Here is a 7,220-nt window from a genome sequence, read left to right as displayed (position 1 = left end):
GCCCATAGCAACGCCTCAGGATGCAAGGTGTTGCTTCAGCCCGTCGCTGAAGTAAACTCGTTGCTATTTGCCGACAGGTGTAGGAACAAATGGTGCCGGAACAAATGGCCCCGGAACAATTGGCCCCGCAACTTATGGTCCCGGAACTTATGGTCCCGGAACAAATGGTCCCAACTCCAATGTAGGAACAAATGGTCCCGGAACTTATGGTCCCGGAACAAATGGTCCCGGAACAAATGGTCCCAGGCACCTCTTCGGGCAAAATTAATCTATAAAACTCCACGTGGGTTCTCTGATTAAATTTGTTTCATCTTGCTGGAGTGCAGTATCGCCTGCTCTCACAAAAAGCTGTCAGTAAATCGGCGAGCGCAATGCACCAGTACAGCGCTGTGTTGACTGACGGTCGGCAGTACCGGCCCACTCACATTTTTGATATCTTACGTAACTGAAATAATACCGTCACTGTAAATGGGCTCAACGCACTGGCTCAAGTGGGACTTGTTTCTCAAGCGTTGACAAAATTTTGTATCCTTGCGAGTATTTCAAGTCAGCAAGCTTAATTTAAACAACAGTTGTGTTGAGCCGCTCCATTTAGAAAACTGCATTCATGGATAAAATTATGGCAGCTTGTAATTGTATTCGCTTTGAACACCGCCCGTGGGCTGCTCAGTACACGCAGGTTTTGATTGAAACGTGTGCCACTGGTTTGCCTGGTATTCGGAATAACAAAAAAAGGCGAGCAAAGGAAGCACGCGAGGACGTACACGTGCGACAAACATTTGTATACCACATTTAACTCAAGTAAATTTAGCCGTAGCAAACATATATATGAACAGATGCAAAATACATTGTCCACAACTACAAAGATATAAACATAAATACTTCGACCCCCTTCCTTCCCTCATACAGGCGCTCATGCATAGGTAAAGTAGGGGTGGGACCATCTTTTCCTAGATTGAAATTGGGACCATTAGTTCCGGGACCATTAGTTCCGGGACCATTTTGTCCGGGACCATTTGTGCCGGGACCATTTGTTCCGAGACCATTTATTCCGCGATCGCTGCCGACACCTTCACGATACTCCGACATTGCGAGACTACGCTATGTTTAATGCGCCTCGTATTTTCATCCTATCTACTCGGGGTTTTATAACCTCTCTAATACAAAGAAACAGTTCACAGTGCAATGTTGAAGCCGAAATTTCTCTCGGCCGAAAGTCTAGTTGGTATGCGTCGAGATATCCGGCCCTGGTTCATTTTCACCGCCACCCGCTGCACACCCGTCTCTCTCATGTTGACCATTGGTCGGCTTGACTCCGCACCCTTCCCCGCTCAAGCCCGGTTTTCTCGAGGTCTGTTCATAGGAATGCAGCTAGGGGTCCGTAAACCCGCCGTTGCGCATAGGAGCCATTAACCGCCATGGCTGTCAATCAACGATACCGCTGTCACTGGCTTTAGTTGTCCGCAGGAATGCCGCCGGTGTCTTTTGCCGCCAACAACTGCGATGCGTGTCTTCACTTTGCCACCCTGCCGTTGTCGGGCTTGGTAACATTCTTGCGATTCCTTTGTGAGCGATCCTTCTTGTCCAGATGGATGCGGTGGCTGTGGAACAGGGCTTTTGTACTCACACGGTAATTTTCCCCATGTGGGTGTAACAGTCGTTAGAGGAGCCGGGCGATGCGGTCAAGCATCCCCTCGCGCCACTCCGCTCGTCGCCATTCGGCTCCAAGCCTTTGCCGCCTTGGCTTGTTCAGCGGACGCCGCACACGTGCGCGAGCCGGACGTTGGAAGGCATACCGTAGATGAACCCTACAGCGGGTTTCTCTGCGGCAAGCAGACTGCTTACTCACAAACGCAGAAACAGCATTTCTACGAAAACTAGTGACAATGCGCTGTGAGTTCACCTCAGGGAAGGAAATGGTTGAGCCACAAACACCAGGCATGGGCGACAGTATCCGCCGACACAACGTCGCGCTAGGACGTAGGGATTTATTGAATGTTTAAAGATCCCCACCAAAGCATATGCGACCCGAGCCGCTGAAACCGCCACCCTGGCGAAACAAGCGATAAGTTGCTGCTGCCCGAGAAGACCCAAGCACCGATTGTTGACGAACAGGGTAAAGGGGGTTCAGCGAATGGCAAGTAGGAGACCGGCAGCAGAGCAAGAAGCCAGTGTACAGCGGTACTAGCTTACACGTAAACGGAGAAAACAAACCTCGCCTGTTTTAGATGCGACTGCATCTCATTCACTCGCCTTGTCCCTGCATCCGGCGTCGGCGTTGTTGTCGGCGTCCGCCCCTCCCCCATTCTCCTCGCCGCGTGAGCTACGCTCTCCGCCGCTCACCCCTCTCCTCTCCGATAGCGAACACTCTCTCGTGAGGGGCATTGGATTGGATTCGAATGGATTGGCTTGGCTTGGCTTGGATTGGATTAAAGTGGATTGTATTGGATTGTGTTGCGTCAGAGCCGCGGCAAACGCACTGGCGCCGGCGCGTCCCCTCACCGTTATGCGCGCTATAAAACGCGGTGCCTGCGCCGCTCCGCTCCATCGTTCCAGCGCCGTTCCTCCGCTGTCCAACGCTGCAACGTGAACCCCCCCCCCCCAATGCGTCGCATCTACACAGGGTCTCCCGCGAGGGAACGTGGGAGTTTTTTTTTTATATACCACGGTGACCATCAAATGAGACGTCTTTTTTTTTCGAAATGAACCTAATCCGCAAACCAAAACTCAGACAGATAAGACTCTACTGCCAAGAAAATCCCGCCAACTTTCCCCTAAAAAAATGTGGCAAGAAAATAGTTGAGACAATGACCTGCATAAGTGTCCGCAGATCTTACTTCGTATGGAAAATGAGCCAGACCCTGCTGTGGCGCGGATAAAAATGAGCCAAAATTATTTGCCCAATGGGGTTTCGCTTTTGGTGTGACTGTTCGGGCTGTTTTGTGGGTGTTTTCAATTCATCAAATCTTTGTTGTTGTTTTTTTGCTTTGGGGAGCTGGCTTATCATGCGTCTAGAGAGCAATGAGGAGATCGGCGAATAATCTGCCGCCACACGTCTACGATAACGTGAACCGAAGTGAACCAAATGAAATTGAGAGATGTGATGCTATCGTTTTCTCTGGTCTACCTCGTTCTTACGGAGTAAATCTGGGTATTATTATTGATATTACTCCCATACTTCCCATTTCCGTACCTGAAAAATTAGCTGCCGCTGACAAGCCATGGGAAATCCCCCTCTCTGTGGGTACGAGCCACTTCATTGAGGTGAAGAAGATGATACGAGCAGGCTTTTTGTGAAGCGTTTTGGAAATTTATGGCAAGGCCATGAAGAGCTTCATGAGTGTCTTCAGGCGTGCCTGAAAAGGTACTCTACAGAACCATTCGAAAAGACCTGCTAATGCTGCCAAGAGGACTCACCGGCTCGTCATGTATAGTTTTACTGTTCTTGAAGGTCTGTTTCATGTTTATTGCCTTTTTTGCTTAAACCTCTATAGTACTCTTCTTGAAAGCAGTTGCAATAAAGTTTTCATAAGAATGCCGCAACAACTTGTCTGTTTCAACTGAGTACAAGCCAAATCCGAACTTATCCTAACAGTGCTCAAATTCTCCGCATAATCCTTAATTGGTTGTCGCTATATAGATTTCCCTTAGCTTACATGTAAAGAGTTTTGACAGCATTGTATTTAGGTCCGGTTCCAAACTTTCGTTTTTTTCTTGTTTCTCTCAAATTCGCGTTAGGTGCATTTGGTTAATTTCTAAAAAAACGCCTCAAATAGCTATCAAGCCCAGGATGTTTTGTGAGGGCAGAAGAGAGGTGGCGCGTGGAAGGGGGTGGGGGCATGGAAGGACGTACCCTCCCCCCCCCCCTCTGGGTACGTCCTTGGGACATATCCAGCTAGGGATCATGGGGCACCGGCCAGTCTGTTTCATTATCATACGCACAATACAAAAGACAGCGATGAGTAGGGTGTTTCATTTGTGTTTTGCCGTCACAAAGCCGTCATTACCGTAGTGTACGTAAAGATGTGGGGACCGGTTGACGGCGTCGGACCTCAAAGCGCGAGATTAGGCGTAACGTCAGCCCGGAACATACCGATGACCCGTCCCTCCTGCTGCTCCATGCAGTGTGTGTGGCTCGTTGAAAACGGCGACGCCGGCGCGAAGGCTGCTTCTTGAATCTTAAAAACACACAGAAGGATAGAGTAGAAAATGCTTCCGCACTAAAAAGCCCCCAATAACTCCTGTGCATACCAGAAAACCAATAGCGCTCGTGCCCAACGTAGCATAATATTTTTCGCGATGCATAATAGCAAATTCAGACATTTCTTTCCCGCCTAAGCTTGTACGATTACAGAAGATATTTATCCGTATCTCACCGTAAGGCATGGCTTAACGAGGAAATTAAGTCCACCTACACGTTCCTTGTTAGTACAAAGCATGAAACGGAGAATTTTCGTCCCTGGTTTGTTTTACGCCTGAAGCTCGTGTATTTATCATTGAAACAATATTTGAGCAGTAATTAAAATCGGGAGTACGCCTTGAGCGGCTAGAACATATGAACGTGAATAAAAAAATTGGCTTAATGTAAATTTGTCTCGGGGTAATTTACACCGCTGAAGGAGAGCATAAGGTTAGTAAGGAGGAAATTACGGTGTTGCTTTACGTGTATGATCATCCGTTGGAGCGGAATTTTCGTAGTTATGTATGTTCTCGAATCAAGGAACCACGCGTTCACTGAAAATGAACCGTAGGAGCCGCAAGAGGCCCTTCCATTTCCACTGGTGGCGAGCCGAAGTTTGCGACACAGGTTGGCGATACCTTTTAGGGATATGGATGACGCAACAAGGTTCACAGGACCCACACATTTAAGTCAGCGCTCTGCGCTGTCACGTCACTTCATTCGCCCGTCTCGCCAGTCACGTCGTTCTATAACCGACGACGCAAGAGAACACGGATGTGGAGACAACGATCCATGTGAACACCGGCAGGTTCACTCCAGTAGAACGCTAACCTTGCTACGCCGATGTGCGTGAAGAGAACGTCTCCCCCCGCCCCCTCCCCCTCCCCCCCCCCCCCAAAAAAAAAAAAACAGCATGCGCATGGAACAAATACGGGGTCAATATGCCTCCTCAATAAATTAGAAAGAACATAATATTGTCATGGTACGTGGTGGACAATCCCCATGGCGCCATGGCCCACTATCAAGAACGTCGTCCACGACGAAGCTGTGTGCGGGGGCAGCAGGGGCGGGCTCCGTAATGGCCAATTGTAAATAAATGGTCTCATCTTGTAAATACATAACCATGGTTGGCGTCATTTGTTCTGCCGCGGAATAACATTTGGAAAAGGTGCGGGGGTCGTCGTCATCGTTGCTGATGGTGGGCCATGGCGCCATGGGGATTGTCCGCCACTTACCGTGACAAATACGATTATAGGTTCAGGATGGCCCTTTAAAACTGCAGTTAAGAAGTCATGGACTACAGCGGCGCATCCTATCACTTTTCACTGGCAGGGAGCAGCGAATAAGAAATATCTGCCAACCTGTCACCCTAAATCATCGCAGTCCCACGTTTATGTGCACCCTAACGATACTCACTTTCTCGCTAACAGTGCGCACTTGTGTCAAGGCGACAGCTTGTATGTGCGGTGCAATCACTGTAGCAGATTTTGACGAGCAGATAAAGTCTCTGGCACGGCGTTTGCGTCATTGAACAAAAGCGCGTGCCGGTGATGCCTATCACTATTTTCTGTAAAACAGAAAGACCACAAATATAAACTGTCAAATGCGAGAAGGCACTTACGCATGTTGAAGGTCAGCATTTGTACTGCCGTTTTGTATTTGGCGCATATATGAGGCCGGGTTAGCGTTCGTGTACTTGCCGTTGACGCCAGGAAAGCTATCCAGATAGCTTGCAGCTGCACGCTGCCTATTTGGCAAAGGGGTAAGGTAGTAGTAGTGTAATAACTTTATTAGTCGAAACGGGGAACAAGTGCCCTGGGTAGCACGGATGGAAATGAAGGGTGCAGGGAAAGGTAAAGCAAATCATACGTTCCCAAATTCGCAGAAAAAAATCATTATTCACGTTGTAGTTTACTCACCACAGGAAGGTTTCACATGGCTACTCGTAGAGGAGCTTCAGCAATCATGAGGGAAGTCGGTGTGGGCGTTGCAGTAGGGCAACACGGGGCTGTCTATTTATGCACGATAGAAGGGGCCAGGGTCGAGTGGCATAGATTTCATTAGCCGTGATTTTCCCCGGGCGTGGCAGAACTTTTAGCGGACTAAAAATGTCCACCAGAGAGGCGTCCCTCAGCCGTTGGCGACTTTGTATTTTCAGCTTCAGTTGTTTAAGCTGCCAGTATGGTTGGGCTGGGAGGGACGGCGGGGCACTGGTAGCCGCGAGAGGTGTGTGGAGCCTCTTCCTGTCAGCGACGTGTGCCGAGCGGCTACCTTAAGCTCTGATGGTATGACCAGGTGTCCAGGCAACGCGAAGGGTGAAAATTTCCGTTAAGGAATCTGCAGGATGTTGTGGCCGTGTGATTCCGCGAGGAGGCGTAATTCAATTCCCGAATGGCGACGTAAAAATCGGTTATGACGCACAACTTTCCGTGCGTGAGGGCGTCTGAATGATTGCGGATGGTCTGCATAGCCCCTGGTATGTTGAAAAGTCCTGCCTCTTTAGCTAGTCCATAGGTACTGGAAATGTGTCGCGATTCTTTCAAAAACAGCAGGTCCCGAGAGGTCCATGCTATGGCAGCTTCAGTTCCGTTGAGAGCAACTAGCATTCGTGAAGACATCTGCTTCGTCATCTGCCTTGTCAGCCACTAAGGTGCGGGCATATTGTTCGCGAGTCACTGCTGAAGTCGAGAGATTGGACGACGTCCTTATATTGGCACTCTTGCTTACACCTTCCGTCAAAACCAAACTTCTTAGTGTTCATGGCAGGTGCAAGGAGAAGCTCCGCGAACGCGCAACCCCGACACCGTCCAAGAAGCGCCAATGCAGCCCGTCCTGCTGGGACTTAAACAAGTCCTAAAGAGGAGAAGGTCTGCGACTGCTTTTAAGCCCTAACTAGGCCTCATTCCGTTCAGGTAAGATGTGCACACAGGAGGCGAACTTGCTGTATTTAAGCATGTCCACGACTCCGAGTCAGTGTTGGCATAAATTTAACGTATCTTCAATTGCACTAATTGCTATATCAGTGCTCCATTAACTAATT

This window comes from Haemaphysalis longicornis, unplaced genomic scaffold (genome assembly GCF_048455015.1).
Source record: "Haemaphysalis longicornis isolate Haplotype H1 unplaced genomic scaffold, Haemaphysalis longicornis Haplotype H1 scaffold_7, whole genome shotgun sequence".
In the NCBI taxonomy this organism is placed as follows: Eukaryota; Metazoa; Arthropoda; class Arachnida; order Ixodida; family Ixodidae; genus Haemaphysalis; species Haemaphysalis longicornis.
Note: the sequence above shows the minus strand (reverse complement) of the source record.